General features: G+C 35.9%; 1 long non-coding RNA gene across 1 annotated transcript; it reads left to right on the top strand.

The window, feature by feature from the left end:
• Nucleotides 1-4,049: 4,049 nt before the first annotated feature.
• LOC109340891 lies at nucleotides 4,050-24,316 on the top strand. Its single transcript, XR_002106858.1, has 3 exons — nucleotides 4,050-4,063; nucleotides 22,697-22,704; nucleotides 24,188-24,316. It is a non-coding gene; the product is annotated as an uncharacterized LOC109340891 (long non-coding RNA).
• Nucleotides 24,317-25,199: the final 883 nt, after the last annotated feature.

Genomic DNA, 25,199 nt, shown 5'->3' with positions numbered 1-25,199 from the left:
ATGATTTCTTTCATTAGAGTGTTTCTAAACCAAAATGGTTGTTACTTGTTAGGAAAGAGCATTCCATTGCACACATATGTAGTCTACAATTTAGACATTTTCATGATAAAAGGGTAACTTGAATATGGTCGTTTATAATTATTGGTTCATCTTAAATATAACTACTCCTTTGTATGGCAGTCATGTCATGATTAGTAGTTGTAATTATATCCTTATGACAAAGGAAATAAGAGTAGTGTTCCACCCCGGGTAAACCGGATGGATACCCATCTAAAAACTTTCCACCTCTGGCTGACTAAGTCCGAGTTGTACTTATTGTATGAGTTATTAATGCATCCTTGACTCACTATTAATGCATCTTTGACTCACCATTAATGTATTTCTGACTCGCTAGTAATGTGCCACTAGCATTCCATCTGCTACACCGCTTACAAATTCTACCTACCATAATAAATCGACAATAGTGGACGTGCACGATGGTTAAGGACAACCTAGTATAGGCCTATCATACTCCTATAATACATGCAGAATACAACCAACCAACGACCAGATGCCACGTCACCATCCCAAAGTCTATAAATAGGGAACTCCCACACAAGAAGTATCACATCACACTAACTCATTTATTACCTACATTTGTTACACCTTGCTCTAATCTATCTCATATTTACTCTCAATCATTCAAGTTGAGTCTCATACTGACTTGATCATCGGAGAACTTTTCAGATACCTCCACCGGCAGGTCCAAGCTCTGTTCCGACTAATCCTCCAAGACAAGTTACTCAGTTGGATCCTCAACTCCGATCACTCCTGATCAACATCAAAGAACATTGGCGTCGTCTTTGGGTTATCTACACCATGGTGACCACTCGAAACGAAACACAACCCCTTAGTCAAGCAGAGCCAGTTACCACCAACATGTCTCCCAACCACCATACTCCATCCACCGACCCTCCAACACTACTACAACCATCTCAACAAGCCAATCAAAGTCACAGTCCAAACCCTATCCCAGAACCACCCAATACTCAACAACTTCTGCAAATGATCCAAACTCAAGGCCAAATCATCCAACAACACGCCCAACTACTAGTTGAGCTTTGTCAACAAAAACTTGAATCAAGCAAAAGACCCTCATGACCAATTGCCGATGAGTACTGCACAAACTTCGCTGAAGAATCCCAGCCTATACCCACAGCCCCCTTAAACACAAAAACTACACACACAAACCACCCATCTAACCACAATCCCTCGGGGGCAAACACCCATTCATCGAGCTAATTATGTCCTCTCCCTTACCTAAACAATTAATCTGCTCAAGCAACATTGATCAGTATGATGGAACATTCGACCTGCTAGACCACATGGACGCCTTCGAGGCGACTACACTCTTCCATGGGGCGACCGACCCCATTATGTGTCGGGCTTTCCCCCTCACTTTGAAACGCGCTGCCCTGCACTGGTTTACTTTGTTACCTTTAAACAACATAAATCAGTGGAGAGTCTTGGCCGATAGATTCAATGTCTGTTTTACACTAAGCAAGTTACAACTGATGTCTTTGTACACCTTGTCCGATATTCGGCAAGGACAACACGAACCCATCTGCGCATACCTAGATCGATTCAATATAGAGGCCATGAAGGGCCACACCTTAAGTCTCGATGTGACGATGCATATCTTGGTCATAGGCCTGCAAGATAGTCGTTTTAGACAAGAATTGGCCAAATATCTCGACCTTACAATGGAAGACCTCCGATCAAAGGCTCAACAATTCAATAACCTAAAAGAAACACATCCCACCCGAGCATCCTCCGACCACATCACATACGACCACCCCTCACGGGAAACCAAACAGCCAAAATTCCATGATCATCCTAAAATTACCCACCACGACCACCTAAAAATCCAAATACACTACCTACACTCTACTTAATGCCATCCACTCCAAGATTTTACAAGAAGTCATGGCCACCCACCTTGTCCAACTGCCCAAACCAAACCCAAGCAAAAAATTGGGAGCCCATGATCAATCTAAGTACTATGATTCCAGAGCATATTCCAGCACATAACGGAGGATTGTACCCAACTCCGAGACACAATAGAAGATTTAATACAACTGACCATTTGCAACATTTCATCGGTAGGGTGACCCGCCAAGAATGGTCATCGCTATCACATCGACCCAGTCCATCAAGGAGACGTTCCCCATAAGAAATCAACGGGAATGCCCTTCAAACAGTGACAGGGTAGACACATACCATTCCAACAACCGACAACTGAGGAGCCCAATATTAACATTTTTTTTGGAGGTTTTGCTCTAAGGGGCACTTCAAGTGCGGCCCATAAAAGATATGTTCGTGAAGTTATGCAATCCTACACCAAAAACACCCACCAACTAGGCGAAAATAGAATTGCATCCCCAATCTAATTTGATAACTGTGATTACAAAGGTCTCGTCTGAGGCCATGAGAATCCCTTGGTCATCACTATTAAGCTGAACAACAAGAAAGTTGGAAGACTTTTCGTCGACCATGGCAGCTTAACGGACATATAATGGCCAGTTGGTGGGCTTCAATGTCCAGGGAATTACCCTATGAGGGTATGTGGATGTCTGGTTGATTATCAACGAGCAACCTTTGACACGAACAATTCAAGGCAAGTTGTTGGTCAATGATTACAAATCAGCTTACAACGCCATTATTGGCCGACCAACCTTAAATCGGCTTGAAGTAGTGGCATCCTTACCATACTTATGTTTGAAATTCCAATCCTCTAACCTTTGAGTATGCATAGTTAAAGGAGATCAACATAGTGCTAGGAGCTGCTACCACATGAGCCTTCAGCTAAGTCAACCCACAAGGAAATGCTCGCCCCCAACCAAGTGGCAAAGTGGCAAAGTGGCAACCATTTAGTTGAATTGGACGGAAGAGAAAATGAAGGAGACTTCCAACCTTAACCAAAAGGGGAAAATTCATTTGCAACTTGGGCTGCAAAATGACAAACTGGTTTACGTCGGTAAAACCCTCACAAAAATCCAAAAATTGAGGTTGGTTAACTATTTGAAAGCCAACAAAGACCTTTTTGTTTGGTCTGCCACTGACATGTTAGGAATTAACCCTTCAATCATTTGTCACCGATTAACCACCCAACCCGGAGTGAAACCAGTCGCACAAAAAAGAAGAAAAATGGGCACTAAGAGAGCAACAAAGATTACTCGGAAGGTCTCTAGACTTCTTGAGCTAGTTTCATCCGAGAAATTACTTACACCACATGGTTGGAAAATGTGGTGCGGGTAAAAAAACCATCCGGGAAATGGCGAATGAGTGTTGACTACACGGACATGAACAAGGTGTGTCCTAAGGATCAATATCCTCTTCCAAACATCGATCATCTAGTAGACAACTCCTCCGGTTACTAGTATCTATCGTTCATGGATGCCTACTCCGATTACAATCAAATCCCTATTTACCCACTAGATCAAAAAAAACTACCTTCATCACCATTAAGGCTGTATACTATTATACTGTCATGCCATTCGGGTCGAAGAATGTCGGGGCCACCTATCAAATAATTATAAATAAGGTGTTTGAAGATCAGGTCGAACTACATATGTAAGTATATTTGGACTACATGATTGCTAAAAGTCTTGCCCAAGAGGATCATGTTTCTATCCTTGAACACATATTCAGGCAGCTGCGCAAATACATCATGTGACTCCACTTGGAAAAATGCACCTTTGGGGTGGAAGCCGGGAAATTCCTCGGTTTCCTATTGACCAGCCGGGGAATAGAAGTAAATCTTGCAAAGTATCAAGCTATCATAGATATGAGGAGCCCTCGCTCGGTCAAGGAAGTCCAACAGTTGAATGGGCGATTGGCGGCCTTGTCCAGATTACATCCCACAGCCGCCGAGCATTCCCTTCCACTCTTCCAGCTGCTCCAGAAAAGCAAAAGTTTTGAATGGTCAGATGATTATGAATAAGCCTTCCCAATTTTCAAGCAATACCTAGCCACACCTCCAATCATCACAAAACTAGAGCCCGAGGAAACATTATATATATATGTGGTCGTAGTTGATGAGGTTGTGGCAGTCGCTCTGATCTGCGAAAGTGCAGCAGGCCAAAACCCAGTCTATTTCACTAGCAATGCATTACAAGGTCCCGACCTTAGATATCAGAAATTAGAAAAGGTGACCTATGCCCTCTTAATAGTAGCAAGACGGTTACAACAGTACATTCAATCCCACCCTATGGTGGCAAGAACCAATCAACCTATCCGACAAATCCTGCATAGATCGAAGTTGGTTAGACGAATGATCTCCTGATCCATTGAGCTTTCACAATTTGACATTTGGTACAAGCTTAGAACATCCATTAAGATTTAGGTCTTCTAAGATTTCATCGCAGAGTTAACCATCCAGCCGGATTATTCAGGACAGATGTGGACGATTTATGTGGATGGGTCATCCAATCCCAAGGGTAGTGGAGCTGAAGTCTTATTGGGTAATAGCCACAATATGACTATTGAATACTCATTGACCTTCACCTTCGCCACTTCAAACGATCAAGTTGAGTATGAGGCATGCATTGATGGTTTGCAATTAGTTAGGGAGGTCGTCGTAGAAAAAATAATTGTTTGTAGTAACTCCCAATTGGTCGTCTTACAGATAATCAGTACTTACCAAACATAGGACACACTGTTCGGTAAATATCTGGAAAAGGTCAAAGAGATAATGGCCAAGTTCGAGGAAGCCTTCGTCCAGCATGTCCCCAGAGAGCAGAACGTTCGGGCAAACATACTCTCCAAATTAGCCAACACAAAATGCACGAGGAGTAACAGGTCGATAATTTAAGAAACCATCCTGAAGCCAAGCGTCATGACCATCGAACAGGTACCCATCCTAGAGGGTTGGTCTGGTCCTATCATTAGATACATGATGCTTGGTGATCTTCCAGAGGACTAGAAAGAGAGATAGAGGTTCCTCCGACATAGCTCATGGTACTCTTTGGCACAAGGATCTTTATATCGTTAGGGATTTTCCGCCCCAATACTCAAATGCCTCGGCCCCATAAGGCGTAATATGTACTCCAGGATATTCATGAAGGAAATTGTGGTCACCACCTCGGGGTGGCCTCTCTAGCAAAGAAGGTACTAATGGCGGGGTATTACTGGCCGACCATAGAGAAAGATGCCTTTGAATTAACAAAAAAATGCATACCGTGTCAGTTGTTCGTCGACCTTCACAAGGCACACCGCGAAGAATTGACAACCATTGTGTCCCCTTGGTCATTCTGCAGATGGGGAATGGATATCCTGGGACCCTTCCCACTAGCAGTTGATAACTCAAGTTCTTGATAGTAGCGGTGGACTAGTTTACCAAGTCGATAGAGGTTGATGCATTGTCAACCATCACCTCAGCCAATATCCAGAATTTTACAATGAGAAATATCATCACTCGGTTCAGGATTCCGGTCGTGATCGTAACATATAATGGTACCCAATACTCAGATTGAAGGTTTGGCGAATTGTTATTTGGGCTACATATCAAGCAGCATTTCACCTTAGTTGAGCATCCTCTAACTAATGGGAAAGCAGAGTCGGCTAACAAGGTTATCTAAAGGGGATAAAAAAGAGGTTGGACGAAACCAGAGGTTTGGCCCAACCAATTAGACCATGTCCTTTAGGCCTATAGAACATCTCCTCACTCTACTATCAGGGAGTCACCATTCAATCTCACCTACAACGCTAAGGCTATGATACTAGTAGAGATTGGGGAACCAACCTGACGAACTATGCAATTTGATGAGACTTCCAACTCGACTACCCTGAGACACAACCTAGACTAGATTGGAGAGAAAAGAGACCAGACTCATATTAGAGAAGTCACCATCAAAAGGCGAACTGCCGATAAATACAATGTTGTAGTAGTCCCTAGAGAGTTTGAAGCTGAAAGCCTGGTCCTTCGGAGGGCAGATGTTGACCGGCCCAAAGGGGAACTAGCACCAAATTGAGAAGGGCCTTACTAGGTGTTTGATAAAATCGGTAAAGGTGCGTACAAGATTGAAGCTTTATTGGGGAAAGAGATCCCCATGACATGGAATGCAATGAACCTTTGAAAATTCTTTGCTTAGGATACAAGGAAAAAATGTAATGTCGACCCCTTACATGATCAGACAACCTATCTAATCCGAAAAACATATATGTTAATGAGTTATTATTCATTTATTTCTTTACAGATCAGCGGAAAACATAGGCCCATTCCCCTTTGAAGGCGATCTACATCTAAAACCCAAGCGATGACCAAGTCCCATTAGTCTCTAATCACTCACCCCTCAACGGTGGGTATCCATCCCCCTTTGAAGGCAGTCTACATCTAAAACTCATGTGAGGACGAAGTCCCCTTAGTCTCCAATCAATCACCCTTCAAAGGCGTGGACCCCCACCCCCTTTTGAAGGAGGTCTACATGTAAATCTCAAGTGAGGACAAAGTCCCCTTAGTCTCCAATCAATCACCCCTCGAAGGCGTGGACATGTTCCCCTTTGAAGATAGTCTACATCTAAAACCCAAGTGAGGATCAATTCCCCTTGGTCTCCAATCAACCACCTCTCGATGGCGTGGACCCGTCCCCCTTTGAAGGCGGTCTACATATAAAACCCAAGCAAGGACCAAGTCCCCTTGGTCTCAAATTAGTCACACCTCGAAAGCGTGGATCTGTCCCCCTTTGAAGGCGGTCTACATCTAAAACCTAAGCGAGGATCAAGTCCCCTTGGTCTCCAATCAATCACCCCTCGAAGGCGTGTTCCCGTCCCCCTTTGAAGGCAGTCTACATATAAAACCCAAGCGAGGACCAAGTCCCCTTGGTCTCAAATTAGTCACCCCTCGAAGGCGTGGATCTGTTCCCCTTTGAAGGCAGTCTATATCTAAAACCCAAGCAAGGATCAAGACCCTTGGTCTCCAATCAATCACCCCTCGAAGGCGTGGACCATTCCCCCTTTGAAGGCGGTCTACATCTAAAACCCAAGTGAGGACCAAGTCCCCTTAGTCTCAAATAAGTCACCCCTCGAAGGCGTGGATCTGTCCCCCTTTGAAGGCGGTCTATACCTAAAACCCAAGCGAGGACCAAGCCCTCTTGGTCTCCAAATGACCATCCCTCATTGAAAGTGCGGGTAATATACGCCTTAACCACACATCATTCATGACTAATCCGATCATTAGTTACTTAAGAGTTATTTGGTCTATCTCATTTAGAACCAAACCGTGCAAATGTCACTTCAAGTTATCTGATACATTTATACCAATCCGGACAGTCGTCACTTAAGAATTATTTGATCTATCTCATTTAGAACCAACCTGGAAAATTGTCACTTCAAATTATCTGATTCATTTATACCAATCTAGGTAATTGTCACTTAAGAGTTATTTGGTCCAATTTATTTAAGGTGTGATACAAATGAGTTATTATGATATGAACGATGTCTACTTCAGGATTAGTGCAAGCTACTCTACTTTATTAACCCAACTACATTACTTTAATCTAGGTGATGGCATTTGTCCAGATATTATAATTTGGATTCAGTAATTCCCGATCAAACAACACTTAAGAATCACAAAGATTATTATAGACTTGGATGGGCAAATAAAGGAACTACAATTTCATTGAAATGAAGATGGAAATATAAAACCTGTCGGTTACATTGAAAAAACATTATAATCAATCAAGCCTCCCCATCACCCTTGGCTAAAACAAGAAGCGTGATCGGGCCATCGTCTTCCTCAGCCATCAGGCAGCCCTCAGGAGTGACCCAGACGTTTATCCACGTCCAAGGCCAATCGGAATCTAGGAGGCTAAGTGGACTTGGGAAAAAGCATTATCCTATCTCGTGTTAGCTTCCGCATAAACTTCATCCTCCAGCTTCAGATTGGTCGCCTTCAAGTTGGCCAACTCCTTTCCCATCTGGGCAACTTTAGCTTGAGCTGACTCCTCTCGACCTTTTGATAACTTCAACTTGTCCCCACGTTGAAGCTTCTCTTCTTCAGCCCTTCCGAGGTGATCATCAAGGGAGGTTAGTTCCCTTTGGGGAGCACCCAGATTATCCTTGGCTGACAAAGCCACCTCCTAGGCATCCTTCAACTGGAGCAACATGGCGGAGAATTTCTCGCCCACAGCAATATTCTGCCCCTCCAAGCTCTTTAGGGCTTCAACCGGTTATTCCTTAAGCTCATGAAGCTCGCTCGAATGCTCTTCATGTAGGTTGGCCAGAGCTTCCTCGCTAACCTAGGTGGCCAGTACTCACTCATTTTCGAGGTACTTGGCCATCGATGCTGCCAAAACCCTAGCCTCCCGAGTCCTCCGCAACAACTCAACCATGGGTATGTTATCCATCATCTCTTGAATCCTAAGGTTCATCAAAGACTTCTCAACAGCCTTTGGGATATTATAGGTGTACTTCGCCCAGACATGAGTTGATTTTCTCTTGCCTTCTCCAGCAGCCTTGTCCGTTCCATTCCTATCTTGGCGGGCAACAACCACTTCAACATCCCCAACAGGAGTACATGTTTCAGCTATCAAATTGACTGAGTGACTTGGGGTCGACCCGGAAGGAATGGTAGAGATGGGCTTAGGGAGAGAAAGAGGGGTCTCCCTCAAATTGGCAGGATGCTCGCCTTCCCTTCAAGGGATACCAGCCTCTTAGACAGGCCTTCAGATCGGGCAGGTGAACTGTGCCTCGCCCTGTTGTTGGCTTCAGCATCCTTCCTCTTATAGGCATCCCGTTTTAGGAGTCTGCACTAATCTCCTTATTTGGCCGTAGCCACTAATGAGAAAGACAGAAGAAAACAAGTCTGGCGTGGAATGTATTAATCATGATATAATTTAAATACACATATAGCCATATATCTACCAAATGATTCCTCGAATGCTTGATCGACCTGGACGAGCCTGTAGCATTCAATAACTTGTCCGTCCTCAATCCATGATAACATCTCATCTACCACCCTATTTTCCTAATCATGTAGTTGTTTGTAGGAAAAGTTGAAAGACTCGACGTGCTTTTGGTGAATTCGCATGTTCTAGGAAAATGGGAAACAAGGTAGATTGTTGGGGCCATATGCCCGGATATGATGGGATCCTCGTACCTCTACTTGGAAGAATCCAGCTTTCAATTTCTCCATCGATCCTCCAAAAGGATGGAGGAGGACACGACCATGCTGAGATTGCAGAGACGTCCACCCTCGACGAACTTCCTTGTTTCGTCCTTATTTGTGCTATGAGCTACTTGAAACATCTAGAAAAACAACCGGATAGTACATGACCGCTCCATGACCTTACATAAGATTTTGAATATCAGGATGAACCCCCAAGAATTAGGGTGCAGCTGAGAAGAGGCCACCTGGAGATATTGCAACACCTCGACATACCACCATTTAAAGGGGATTCTCACCCCTACTCGTTGACAAACATACTCATACATGTAGAAGCTCCTGCGATTCTGATTCTCGATGAGTATGTTTTGGCTAACCCGCTCTTGATCATTAGGGGCATACCATAGGATGTCGTTGGTCGAGTGAGTAAGAACATCCACAACAAGACACACGTTTGGAGGGAAGAAGGTAGGGTTACCTAAGACTTCCTGGTCAACCCACCAGTATTTGGAGTTTGGACCCGCCATACTCTCCGGGATGTCGCACTGATCGGTACGATCAGAAAAGTTCCTCCCCGTGATCAACCTATCACCAAAAGAAGCATCAGACTCCAAGATGCACATACCATCCAAGGCCGATAGAGAGAGTTGCTTTGGTCGCCTCTATGCAGACCGGCTATTACTCGGGGTAGAAGCAAGTCGAGCTCGCCAATGGTGATAAGAGACAAGCTTATTAAAAATAGGCGGAGGTCCAGACAGCTCGTCGGAACTAGACTCCTCATTGAGCATGCTACGACCAGAGAAAGTTATATATAAATATAAGAGAAAATATTACCGAGTATTCAAAGTCGGGAATTGTGGAAGAAATGAAAATGTTGGTAGCCGGATTCAAGAACAACGCATGCTCAACATGAGGAAATTTATCTAAGAAAGCAAAGTGAAGAAGAATGAAGAGGGTAACCCCCTATTTATAGGAAAAAGGATTGGACCCAGGCCTCACCCGAGGCCTAATCTGAAGGCTCCTCTCGTCTGTTCAAAGCCACATGAGGACGATCAATTAGTGGCTCAGTAAACGAAGCAAGGAGTCCAAAATGACTAGATGCATCGGTTGGACACCCGAGGTCTCAGAGAACATAACTATACCAGAATATTTAGATGTGACAATAGATCCATTTGGCAACTTGATAATAACAGGTTTAATGGATTGATATGACACGAAACTACTCAAATAAGGACACATATGATTAGTAGTACCAGTGTCAAGTATCTAAGGAAGGATATTACATGATTCCTTAGATGAATCTGCTTCTTCAAGAGGCATTATGCTTAGTTGATTGACCTTGCTTCCAACAACATTGTTTAATAAGGAGGCAAGTTCAGCATATTGTGCAGGACTAAAACTCAGTGTAGGTTTGTCACTATCCTTCATTTCAGTCAACTCATCTCCATTGGTTGAATCAATCATATTAGCACTTCCATTTCCACCATTGTTTATTTTATGTCTTCCAAAATTTGGAGGAAAACCATGTTTGTAATAACAAACATCAACTGTATGTCTTTCCCTTCCACAAAAAGTGCAAACTTTGGTATTCATTGTTCTACTTGAACCAAAACCTCTTCCAAAACTCCTTCCTCTGCTTCTTCCAGAATTATTTCCTCTACCTAGAACTCCTTTCCATTCTGCATTGTTACCTGATGTTCTGTTCGTGCCTTCACTAGAATCAACCATGTTAGAACTAAACAGAATTTTTGTGGTAACACTACCTATTTGACTTTCTTGCTGTTGTAACAATGAAAAAGCTTTGTTAATAGTTGGTAGGGGTTCAAGAAGTAAAATTTGAGATCTTGTTGTGCTTCATTTAAACCTTTAAGGAAGCATATTACATACTCTGACTCTCTTTGTTCTCTGATTATTTTTAACATGCTACACTTATACTTTATGGCACAAACACATGAAGGTAAAGGTCTTAAAGCTTCTAGATCTTCCCAAACAATTTTCAAATCAGTGAAATAATGTGAAAGATCTCTATCACCTTGTTTAATTGAGTGAAGCTCTTGCAACAAATCTGAGATGCGAAAATAATCACCTTTTGAGAATCTTTCTTTCAAATCCTTCTATAATTCTTCTGCAATCTCAATATAAACTATGCTTTGGGCAATCTGTGCATTCAAACTTCTTTTAATCCATGAAATCACCATGGTATTACACCTTTCCCAGTCATCAAACAGTAAGTCATCATTTTCTGGCATTGAGATGGATCCATCAACAAATTTGAATTTATTTTTCGACAATAATGCACGCTTCATGCTTCTGCTCCATGAATTATAGTTCGTCCTATCCAAAGGTGTTGATACAAGAATTTCTCCTGGATGCAAGAACAAGGGATTCCTCGAGTTTTGAATTTTAGTATTATGTGAAAAACTTTGAGATTCAGATTGATAATCAACCATTGATTGACGAATTAAAAAACGAAAGGAATGAAGAGAACTAAGAAATCAGGAGGGAGAAGGAGATGAGAATTGAGAGAATCAGAAGAAAAATGTGAAGAAGAGGAGAGAGAGGCGCAACGGTAATCAAAGTAAAAAATGCTCTGATACCATATTGAATTCTATGAAATTCATCATTGATTGAATGGAATTAATCTTGCAAAGCCAAGAGGAGCTATATACACAGTAATGAAGGGAAAAAGCTAAAAATAGAAAGCAGTTAAGTCAGTTACTAACAAACTGATAACTGACTTACTAAAAGAGGAAATAATAGAAAATGAATAAAAAACAGAAAAGGAAAACAAAGGATAAATAATGAAAGCATATCCTTTAATACCATCCAATTGGTTTCAAGTTTCAGCAATTTTTCTAAAGGATATAATCATGAGATTAAATAATCTTGAATTCATATAAATATTTGTCATGTTACTCACTTGATAAAATGTTCTAGTACAACTCCTTCATTAAGCCAATCCACGAAATTGAAAATGCAGAAAAGTGATAACAAGGTAGTGATATCTTTCGCACCTTAAAGTTTGAAGAGAATGAGGGTAGAGATTAAAAATGGGAAGGGAAAATGAGTGTAGTGAAATTTTTTTATATATACCTATTATGTACCTAACTTTGTTTCTAACTGATATAATCATGAGATTAAATCTTGAATTCATATAAATATGTCATGTTACTCACTTGACAAAATATTCTGAAACAAAATTGAAAATGTTGAAAAATGAGAGCAAGGTAGTGGTATCTTTCACACCTTAATGTTGGAAGAGAAGGAGCGTAGAGATTAAAATTGGGAAGGGAAAATTGAGTGTAGTGGGGAAAATTATAGGTTGCACTACTTCGTACTTTATAGGTTGCACAATTACAATGAAACTAAAGAAGATGAGGTATGTGTTTTGGCATGGGATAGCTATTTCGATCATTGAATGTAGCTGTTTTCTACCATTTTTGTTGTTTTTTCTACCATTTTTTTGGGTGAAAGAAGAGTATTTTCTGGTGAATGTGGACTGTACTGTTTGATCCTCTTTCAATAGTAATACCAATCAACTAGGTGTTAATGTCAATAAAAATTATACAATAAAGCATCAAAATTGTTTGGCATAAATGCAATATAAACATTGCAACGTTGGGGTTATTTAGTAGCCTAAAACAGTAGAGCATAATGACATGGGAATTAAGATATTTGTAATTTATGCATTCAATGACGTTTAGCTATAATTAAGAAAAAATAAATATAATATAAAATGGCTAAAATATTATTTTCAAGATTTTATTCTTATAAAATAGTTCTTAAATTAACAGAACTATTCAACTCAAATGGTAAGAAATCATTTGCTCATGTTGTTTCAAATAGTGTTATAAAAATCGGTTCGGACTGGATGGTTCAATCATGAACTGGACATTTGGCCGGTCTCAGGCTCTCATCAAACCGGTTTTGCATCAAAATCGGATTGACCCGGACCGACTCTATGAATTTATGTAAATCAGAGACTCGGATGGTGAGACTGGTTGGACTGCTCGAGTCAATAAATGTAGATGAAAAAAAAACTTTTAACTTATGTGCAATTTTGTTGCAATTAAAGCATAATACATATGTTGTTTGACGATATTTAGAACTTGTTTGTAACATTTTATTGTAGTTAAATATTCTTTGTTGACTATTTAATTAGGTATAATGTTTTTTAATTTGAAATATATAATTATTAAATAATGTTAACTAATATAATAAATTTTATAATTTTAATGTAAGTCGAGTCAACCGGTTAAATCATTGACCCACTGTTCCAACCATTAACTCAATGCCTTAACCAAGTTATTCATCGGTGTAAGTTTCATAATACTAATTTTAAACTTTTCCCACAACAAAGTTAAATTCGATATAAAATAGTAATGATTTCTTAACTATGCAACTTTTACACCCACCTGGTCATATTTTTTTAAGTACCCTCCAGTTATACAACTCTCTATGACCCTATTGAGATATTCTTAGCATTTGTAGGAATCAAATCCCATTATTTATGCTCTCAATTTCAGAAATTACCATTATGGGACAAAACACAATTATTAATCTCGTTGAAACTGAAATGTATGATGACACATAAATACAATTGAATGAAAATGTATATGTCCAATTGGTAAAAGCATGATTCAATTTACGGGCTAATAATATCAAATCAAAATCCAAGGGTGAGTAGGTGTGATTGGTAATTGTATTTAATCGTGGTATCACATATTTTGTATAGGTTATGGTGGATCTATTATTTTCGATTAAATTTTAATTTTTACAAAAGTTTCCTCTAATGGTATTTTTACCAATTGAAAATGGCCAGTTATATTATGTTAATATGTTTTCACAAGAAGATTCTATATGAAGTTATGAACATAGCCTATTAATTTAAACCATATAATCCATTTCCCCATTTCTATATTATGAAAGGGGAGGGATTTACTTACTCCGAAAGTAAATTTTTTAAACTTATTTCTCATTCTAACCATATATTCAAGGGAAATCCAATGGTTTGAATTAGTAATAAGTAGATCTAAACCATTAGATGTCCATAAAATTGATGGCTAGAATTGAGAGTAAGTTTAAAAAACTTACACTTGGAGTAAGTGGATCTCCACTCATTCTAAAAGGGGATCCACTTACTCCAAGAGTAAGTTTTTTAAACTAAATCTTCATCCTAACCATCTATTCAAGGGAAATTCAATGGTTTGAATTAGTAAGTAGATCTAAACCATTAGATGTCCATAAAATTGATGGCTAGGATGAGGAGTAGGTTTAAAAAACTTACTCTTGGAGTAAGTGAAAGTATCGAATACATGAGGGCATTTTTGAAACCAATCAAGTTCACTCGAGCAACTTAGAATCATACCCAATTTGGAATGAGAAAGAGTAATATAATTCAAACATGGAAAACAATATACACTATGTCAGAATTCGTATTTAACAATGTTTATTTAACAACACTTTCTACCACAATGCTATATATTATGTACAATACGAAAAATAATTAACAACACTCTTTTAAACAATCGTTGTTAAATTTGATAGGTGGATATAGCTTTAACATTGCTTTCTTCAAGGAGTGTGGTTGTATATTTGCTTAAGATATTCAACAATGTTTATTTAAGCAAGTGATGTTGATTCAAATATATTTAACAAGACTTTGCTTAAATAAGTGTTGTTAAACATGATATATCAACAACATTGCATTCTAATGAGCACAATTAAAAGTCACACATTTAACCACATTTGCTTTATTGAATATTGTTAAAAGTCATACATTCAAACACGCTTGTTTTAGTTATTACTTATTATGTATTTATAAAATTATTTAATTTTATTTTGAAAGATATAACTCGAGTAAATATTACACGAAAATAATCTAAATTGTTAACAGAAACTCATATACTAGTTTTTCATAAATAACACAACTTGGTCATACATATACGAAAAATGCAATTGGTTATTACTTCAAAAATATTCTAAATCACCAACCAATATTATTAAAATAGAATATTAAGGTATGTGATTTGACACAACAAAAAATCAAATTTGTAAAGTAAATTATGTTATTTGTCGTTCCATCATCAAAAGTTGAACATAATATGACAACTAAATAATTTTAAATTTTTTTGATATTTAACAGCATTTTTTAAGAAACCGATATTGATTTGAATCTATTTAACAACACTTGCTTAAATGAGTATTGTTAAAAGTGGCATATCAACAAAACTCATTACAATAAGTGTTGTTAAAAGACATACATTTAATAGTGTTTGCTTTAATGAGCCATGTTAAAAGTTATATATTCAAAAAACGTTTGTTTCAGTGAGCGCGAATCTTTGCAGATTTAAAAATAAAATCTCATACACAATAATATATTTATTATTAAGTATTATATTTCTCTTACTATTCTTCTCCTCTTAGATTCTCCCTTCAACCAAATTATTAGCTTTTGATTTCTATTTTCGAGTACAAGGTGAATCATTATCTTATCTTGCCTTATTTATTTTTCTTTGATTCACTATTGTGCTTGCATTTATATCTATGTTAACTGCTTATTTTATAATATAGGAAATGTCAAGGATGAAGCTAGGTGAAGGTATTGGTGATTTACCAAACTTGCAATCTCTGTATGTATTTCTTGCATTTGGCTATTATTTTTTCATCCATATTTTTTATGTAAATTTTAATTTGATTCTTATTATGTTGAATCTAAACTATGTTTTTCTGTCTTCTTATTTCTTCAGTTAAGGGGAAGAAGAAATTCATAGATTTGTCATTTACATCTTCAGCACCTTCGTCCCTTTCAGTTCATGCAATAGTTTATGAATTGGGTTTTCAGATTGATGTTTATATTGTCAAATCTCTGGTAAATGTGGTGTAGTTGGGCTTGTTTGTTACATGTTTGATATAATGTCTAAGATAGATTTTGCATTATTTAAAAGTAGACATTTAACAACATTTACTTCAATGAGGGCAGTTAAATGTTTATCTGTACAACGCTTTTGAATATAACCGTATATTCTACTATGCTCACATAGACAACACACATTAAGCGCTATTGAATAACAATTCTTAGCGTTGTTGTTTTTCTATTCTAGCGTAATGATATCAGTAGTAGAGACCAAAGATTAATGTAAAAAAGTAATATATTGTTAGGTTTGATTTATTATCAAATACTTTAATATCACCAAAGAACTTTCTTGTTACCATCATATGATTGCATAATTTATTATTAGGGAATGAGAAGATACGATGTGCTGAATGAGTTTGCAATTATAGAATGAGACACTATGATCAGTTAAGTATAAAGATGAGAAGAAGTTGATTGTGGAGAATAGGAGGAGAAAAGATGAAAAAAGAGAGAACGTGAAACAATTTTAAATATGAGAGTAGCACTCTTGGATAAATGATGTTACCATAGACTGAATGGCTAAATTGGAATTATAAAGTTACACGATAAAGTTGAAAAGGATCTTGAAATTATAATGTTCAACTACAGGAATGTCCTTTAAATATATTTTGTATTTATATAGTACTAAGGGCACAGTAGGATATATAAAAATTACGTCAATTCAATTACCAAAATACCTCTTAGGCATGTTTTGCATTTATATAATACTAACGTATTGATCGGCACTTTGTGCCTATCGACCTGTATTCTTATTTTTCTGATATGTATCATTTTTGTGTTATATTCTTGAAAGAAAAATAATTTAATATAAGAAATGTTACATAGAAACTCAATAGAGACTAAAGATGTAAGACTATTAATCAAATATAGAATTGAATAAGAAAATATGAAAATAAGAAAATCTGCGAAAAAATAATGATGTATTGTAGAAAAGAATAAAAGTAATATTTGGAAGTTTATGATGATTATTAATAGAGGATTTACAAAAGGGTAATTTTGGAATGTGAAAAATTACGTCATGATAGTTATTTGTAGTTTTAGCTTTATATATAGTATATATTATAGATTATAGATATAAATTATTGATAGTATAGATATAGTCTTAGTTTCTTATTTGCCGTGTATGCATCTAGATATATTTTGTGTTATCCTTCAATTTGAAAGAAGCAAACATGCATAGAATATGACATATGCAGTTACTTATAGATAATATGACATATGCAGTTACTATAGATAATATGACATATGATGAATGATGTGTTTACTGTATCATTCACTATTTAATTTTAATATTATTAATTCTTAAATAAAAGTAATATAAATGAATGATGAATGATATATTGATTATATATAAATCTTTATGTGTATAAATTTTGACAGTCATTGTATATGCAACATATATAAAACAAATTTTTAACGCATCCTACACTATAAATAATTTCATTAGAATGCAATTGCATAAAGTTAGACATCTTAACTAATATCCTGGAGAAGATTTTGATTGCTAACGAATCAGGTTTGAGCGAAGATCAAAAGGTATAAATATCAATGCTAAAGAAGCAACTGAAATGGTACAAGTTCGAGATACTTTTGTAAATTGATAATGGTAAAGTTATCTGAGACTTTAGGAAACTTAATATAACCAATAAGCATAAATTTTTTATAAGACATGAATTATATTATATTCAACATTAATACTATTTTTTTATCTTATTTAATTTTCTTTTCCAACAATTTAATAGATTCGATATTACTAATATGTTACATATGTATATGGTTATGGATTTAAATTATACAAATTTGTTGGAAAACAATATTTACAGCTTCCAAACTTAGTAGAAAATATTGTTTCAATTTCACCTTTTAACTTTATTAAAAGATTGAAAAATTATAAATAGAAGTATAGTTAAATATGCTTTCATCATTCAAAAAAACACATTGGAAATAAATAGATCAGACAGATTTTAGTCTTTCCATTGTTTGGAAAAATAAAATGTTATATGAACCAAACATGTTTTCAAATTTTCATTTCATGGAATTGCAAACTATTTTCAGGAAATAGAAACATAAAATGGAAATAAGAAATATTTTTACAAAACAAATAGAACCAAAGTTTTTTTTTAAAGAATTAACTTTTTATTTAGATTGAGTCCATAGAAGTAAAAAATATATTGGAATGCCCAAGTAAGTCCATCACAACCCAATATCTAATCATATCAAAACCCTGGTTTATTCTAACCTTAATTTGCCTCATCTTCTTTAATGTTCTTGTTTATGCGGTGGTTGTTGCCTCCTCTTTTCTCCTTCTTCCACGTGTCTGTCTTTTTGCTAGAGCTATCAGCTTCCTTAGTTCTTTTCCTATGTGGTTGGAGTTTCATTGGAGATATGACGGCTTGAAGCTAAGGGATGAGAAAAATGATATCTTCAATATGATGGTTCGTTTGAGATTATGTATCAGTATGTAAATTAATGCCTATTGGTTCGTAAAAGCACTGTGAATCAGTATTCATGAACCAATTCGTAGTTCCCTCAATAAACTACCGAATCTAGTTTTTGTGGTTCATCTAATCAACTGGGAAATCTTATCCTTATTGAAATGTTCGTGTGGATTTGTGTACAAAAACCTTGGTCACTTTAATGATGCTTTAGTAATGAAACTAGGGTGACAAATGAAAATAAAGATCATCTCTTCCAAAAACATGTCTCTAATCTGTCATATTCCAATAAAATTTTGACACCTAATAAAAATAACAAATATGTTTTTAACTAATTTATTTTTATAGATATCACAATTTTGTTGGATTGAGACATGGTTAAGGATATAGTTGTTCTAAATATCAAACATATAGCAACAATACAAGACATTTGGTTGGGAAAGAAAATCTTGTATACCCACTACTCTGCCATACTTTTAGTGAGGTCGTTGTTTTTTATTGTTGGTAAAGAGAGTGGTATGGAAGTATATAAGATTTCCGTTCATTGGTTGGAGGATGGTTCCAACCTTCAAGAATGGTGCCAACCAAATGCCTCTTTGCCCAAACGTTTTGAAACCTATTATCAATTGGGTGAACAGCAATGGGGAATGGAACATTGACCAAACGTTCTACTTTTTCTAAGATCTCAAATCACTCTAACTAGTTGGAAACCTATGCATGGATCAAACAAAGCACCTAAACTCAATGAAAAGACAAATAATAATGTGCTGATAGGAAGAAGAAGAAGAAGAAGAAAAATTAAGATTATTCAGTAAACATAAATCCAAATTACAAATTAAAGTCCTCAATCTTAGGGATATAGTTCAGCTACAATCAATTTAGAAAGTTCAACCCATATGAAAAGGCATAATCAGTATCAAAAGGGACTCTCAATAGGAAACTAGATATGGGATTGTAGAACCTCTCACATAAACAGTGTAGCATATGGAAAACCTTAAGTTCATCTATCTTCTCCATCACAGGAGGAGCCAGCAATGGAATGAAATCAATTGCTTTCATGTTCTCTTGAATCTAAATTAAAAACATATATGATAAATAAACAATGACAAAGTCCATTCTTGCAGGTAAATTATGCTTCAAACCAAGATATAAATTATGCATGGACAGGATTCTCCCATTTTGAGTGAGAACCGCAAATTAGTTCTTGCATACCAATTCATAGTTTTTTGTAAATTGGTTCTCTATAATTAAAGAACCAGATTTTCATCTATAGTTTAAGTTAAAGAAAAAAAAAGAGTATTTGGTAATTTGCGCTTAGCTACATGAATGAGTTACAAAAGAAATATTTATGCTAGGGTATTTCTCTTAGGTGAAGCCAAAGTTGATGACTTGATTCAAACCTACAAGAAATTGCACTAGAAATATTTGTGCAGAGAGCTTATCGAAACCTTACTGAATATACCCTAACATATTGATATTTGATAAGGATAGTGTATTATGTATCCGTGCCTGTACTCATATCCGTACCAAAGAGGGCTGTGTATTAGGTGAGTATGATTTGGCTAATAAATGTAATATTAGCAGCCTACGGAGATTGATTACTAAGTTTCTCCATGACCGAGGTCGTACCCAATGTAAATAATATAACAATTAAGAACTGTAGTACTAGGAAGTGACTTCTAGTAGTTTCCTAAGGATTATCTTTCAAGCAAAGATTCAAACACCTTATACTCACACACAAAGGGGGATTTTGTTGTTGGATTAATATGAACAATAAGCAAATTCAGAAATAGTAAATAACAATGTGATAAAATGACTACATCCTTTTGGTTCGCTGGTTCACAACTCAATCCTCTGTTTCAAAAGATTATTTTTAGATTCCAACCATTAACTTCCAACTTTGTTGAGAATCAATTAACTAAGCGACAATCAATTCAAAGTTCCAAAACCTAAGCCTCTAACTAAGCGAAATCAGCATAAGCATGAAACGATTAACAAATTCACACGAACTAAGCATTAATGCACTAGAGATTAAATCAACTAAGTGAATTAAGCAAACAATATTCAGAAATAAGATAGAAGAAATCAACAATAAAAAAACCGAAAATGCATCAATAACAAAACCTCAAGAGTTATAATACATTACCAAAGGAACTTAGTCCAGAAATTTAGCCTTTCATGACAATGGAAGAAGAAACCGCAAATGAAAATGAAGAAGTTTCAAAACCGAAAATGAGGGAAGAACCAAACCCTAGTAGAGCCAAAGAGGGAAATAACGAAATTCTAAAAATGAGTGAATGTCAAGTGTGTGAGTGAAATTCGGGTTTCCTATTTTACAAAGAGTAAAATCGAAAATAGTCCCTAAACAATGGGCCCAAAACTAAAACCGAATTTACAAATAAAAACTCCAAAAATAAAAATACAATCTTTACTTCAACACATATCCTCTATTTCCATAATGCCCAAAATGTGCACTGATACCAAATATGATATGAAAATGATAATAAATTTAATCAAGCCAAATAATCCCAAATTAGCTCATTTTAGGAATATTAGTCCAATAAAGTCTAAAATACTAAATCATGTGAAACAAAGTCAATTAGACACAAAAAATCATCAATCATATTAAATTAGGGTTTGAATAGTGTGTAATATATTATTCATCACTCCACATCCGGGAAAAATGTTAGATAAACATATGTTTGTCTTGAAAGAAATAAAAATTCAGATTCTATATTTTTGGGGTTCCTTCTAAAATTATATATATCCAAGAAGACAGAAGCTCCATATTCCTTTACAGGCCTGACTAAAGTACCATCTAGAAGTGTCCCTTCCTTTTAAGTTCAATTCAATCTTACTAAACAAGCTAATTCAGGCTTCATTCACCTCTAGATAAGAAGAGTTCACACTTTTAGTAAAATAGAATAATGCATATCTCGACACCTTGCTTTTAGTACAGAGGTGAAAACCTCTCTAGACTAACAACATAAATAGTCAAAGGAAAATCAGGAATTTCTCATTTAAAAAGTATTGAAACCAAATTTTTTTGAAGGTGCTAAAGAGATGCAAGTTAATCAAACTCAAAAAATCAAATCCAAATTTTCTCAAGCTCAATATAATATTCATTTACTAATTCAATCATTGTTGTTCATACATCATTTCATTAGACAAACACTCTACTTTCATTCATTATACATCATTCATAACATACATACATATCTTGAAATATATCACCAAGTCAAGTTAATGCATACTCATGCATCAATAAGAGTTTCATGCATCAAAAAGCACACTCTCATATAATCATATATGTATTGCATGCATCATTATTGCATAATAATACTGACATAGGTGGTCAATCTATGTTATTTTGAAAAAGAAAACATTGTTGGATTCACACGTTGAAATGTAATAAAATTGATAGAGTTAGATACTTGAACATTCTTTTGAAAAAAATCAAACTCAAATGTCAATATGTTATAACATTGTTGACTCAAATGCTAGAACATTCTTTTCAACAACAAAAAAAAACATTGTTGAACTCAGATGCCGAAATTTTATAGCGTTGTTAAACCCAGACACTAGAACTTCTTAAATGACATTGCTAAACTTAAATGCTAGAACATTTTTCGAAATAATATTGTCGGACTCAGACATCGAAATGTTAAGACGATACTAGACTCATATACTATTTCGTTCTTAGAAAAACATTGATGGACTCAGATGTTGGAATGTTATGACGTTACTAGACTCACATGCTAGAACGTTTTTTAAAAAACATTAGCAGACTCAAACGCTGAAATGTAATGACATTGTTGGACTCATATGCTATAATGTTCTTTCAAAAAATATCATTTTAAATTATTACTTTCAAGGAACCAGAGTCTAATGCGAATTTTCGAGTTTCGGTAGTAACCATGTGTTCTCCCTTTAAATTTTTGTTTTCTAGAACCTTGAGCTTAATGTTTTTTTCAATTATTACTTTGTAGGACCCTAAGCTTGATGTGAATTTCCGAGTTCCAGCAGCATCTTTGCATTTTCGTGTTCAAATTATTACTTTCCAGGACCCTGAGCCTCATGTGAATTCCAAGTTCTAGTAGTATCCCTGCGTTCTCGCTTAAAAAATTTGCTTTAGAAGACCTCGAGCTTGATATGCTTTTAATTATTACTTTCCAAAACTTGAGCCTCATATAAATTTCTAAGTTCCCGCAGTATCCATGTTTGCCCTTTTAAATTATAACTTTCCAAGACCCCGAACATGATGTTCTTTCATTTATTATTTTCTAGGGTCCCTAGTTTTATGTGAATTTTCGAGTTATGATAATATCATTGTGTTATCGGTTTCAACTATTACTTTCCAAGACCCTGATCTTGATGTGAATTTCTGAGTTCTAACAATATCATTGAGTTCTTGTTTTCAATTATTACTTTTAAGGACCCTGAGCTTAATATGAATTTTCGAGTTTCGGTGTTGTGTTCTCGCTTTTAAATTATTACTTTCAAGGACCCTAAGCGTGACGTGCTGTCAACTATTACTTTCTAGGATATCGAGTCTGATATGGACTTCCAAGTTATGGCAATATCCATGTGTTCTCGCTTTTAAATTATTGCTTCCCATGACCACGAGCCTCATGTGAATTTCTGAGTTCCAACAATATCCATGCATTCTTGGTGAGTTCTGGCAATATCTATGCGTGTTCATTTTTAATTTTCGGGTCACAAGTTCTGACAGTATCGATGCATTCTCAGTGAGTTCCTATTGTATCTCTGCATGTTTGTTTATAATTTTCGTGTCACGAGTTCTAAAAGTATCCATGTGCACTCATCCTTACTTTTATTGTCACGAGTTTCGATAGTATCCCCGAGTCTTCAACAAGTTCCGACATTATCCCTTCATGCTTGTTTTTTATTTTCGTCTCTGTCATGATTTCCGACAGTATCATTGCGTTCTCGGCGAATTCTTGTAGTATCCCTGTGTTTTTTGACGAGTTCCGCCACTATCCCTAAATTATCTTTTTTAAAATTTTATTGTCACAAGTTTCGGTAGTATCAACACGTATATGTTTTAAATGTTTCTTATCGGTTGTTCCAATAGTTTCCATGTGTTCTAGTTCTAAATGTTCTATTTGTCTATTCTTAATAAAATTTGCGTTTATTTCTTTATCGGTTACTTTCTACAATAGCACACAAACATCGGTTTGCTTGCTATCAAGTAAGAAACAAATAAAAAAAAACATTTATGAACACCCAATTTTGTGTGACGAATAACTATAAAATACAAAAATTTCAAAATCACAAATTAAAAAAAACATTTTATTAGATGTTCCGTAACCATTTTTTATCTTTGATTATAAGAGGTGATTATTTAATTACAAACAGTTTTATTCCGAAATGAATTAGTAACTTGTTAGGACTTAAGCACATGAAGAGAGCACAACCCAAAAGACTAGTCTATTAGGTGGTAGAGCCTCATGGCTTAAATACCAAATTAAGTTTGTTATTCTACGCAATATGAGACTCCTAACATTGCCGTTCCCTTAAAGGGTCGACGTCCACATCAACTTTTACTCTATTGACACTGGCCCGATGTAAGACCTTTCTCTTTTGGCGGCTTCACTCACCTATCAGTATTTGGTTATGTACATTAAGCCAGCCTATAGGTAGCCCTTTCCGTGACACAACTCTCAATGAAAGATCCAGTTGTTAGGACTTAAACACATGAGGAGAGCCCAACCTAAAAGACTAATCTATTAGGTGGGAGAGCATCATGACTTAAGTATCACATTGAGTTTGCTATTCTACTCAATGTATGACTCCTAACAATCGGTGGTTTAAATTCAAAAAATAATTGATGGTTTTAGTTTATGAAAATTAATTGGCGGTATTCAAAAAATTTAATTCTTCGTTTTTTATTTCAATTTTCGGATTTGATAGGTGTTTCAAAAAAATTTCTATAAATAAAGGGGTATACACATCCTAAAACGCAGCAAAAGATTACAGCCTAAAGTAGCAAAAAATCCTCAATCCACAGTTCCACATGGCTCTGTTTTTTGACTTTATTCTATAACAGTAGCATTTTACGTCAAAAATATACATATCTGTAAGGCTTGTTAACATCTATTTCTACACAGCTACATGTATTATATCAACTTTCGTGCCTATTTTCTTGTTGATATTTGACATGGAACATGTATGTTCCGTTCTGTACCTTTTGCCAAGCACTTTTATTATATCTTCTTTTGATTTTCAATTTTTTAAACAATAATAACATATGGCAAAAAATTAATACATGCATATATTCTATTATACCGAAACAAATGAAAATGTGATAACACAAAGAATGAAGTTATTCCAGATTTCATTATTTACTAATTATTAGGGAAGAATAAGTGAGCAAATATAATATAAGGATTAATATGGTGGCAATAATTTAATAACAATTTTCAGTATGTTACGTTGACATGCAGTAACAGGCTTTGGGTTGTAGTTTACTCTCTGAAACATAAGTGAGCAAATAATAAAAAACAAAATTTATTTATTTAAGTCGAGTTATGATACGAGCATAAGTGTTGATGTCATGGCCGTTTAAAAGGAGTAAGTAGGTAATAACAAAAAAAAGAAACTTACCCCTTTAAGTTAAGGAATGGTGCAGACACATGTGCTATTGTCATGGTCATTTAAAGGAAGTAAGCAGTTAAATTAATAA

The sequence above is a fragment of the Lupinus angustifolius genome, unplaced genomic scaffold (genome assembly GCF_001865875.1).
Source record: "Lupinus angustifolius cultivar Tanjil unplaced genomic scaffold, LupAngTanjil_v1.0 Scaffold_277_7, whole genome shotgun sequence".
Taxonomy (NCBI): domain Eukaryota; kingdom Viridiplantae; phylum Streptophyta; class Magnoliopsida; order Fabales; family Fabaceae; genus Lupinus; species Lupinus angustifolius.
This window is presented reverse-complemented; position numbering and strand designations above follow the sequence as displayed.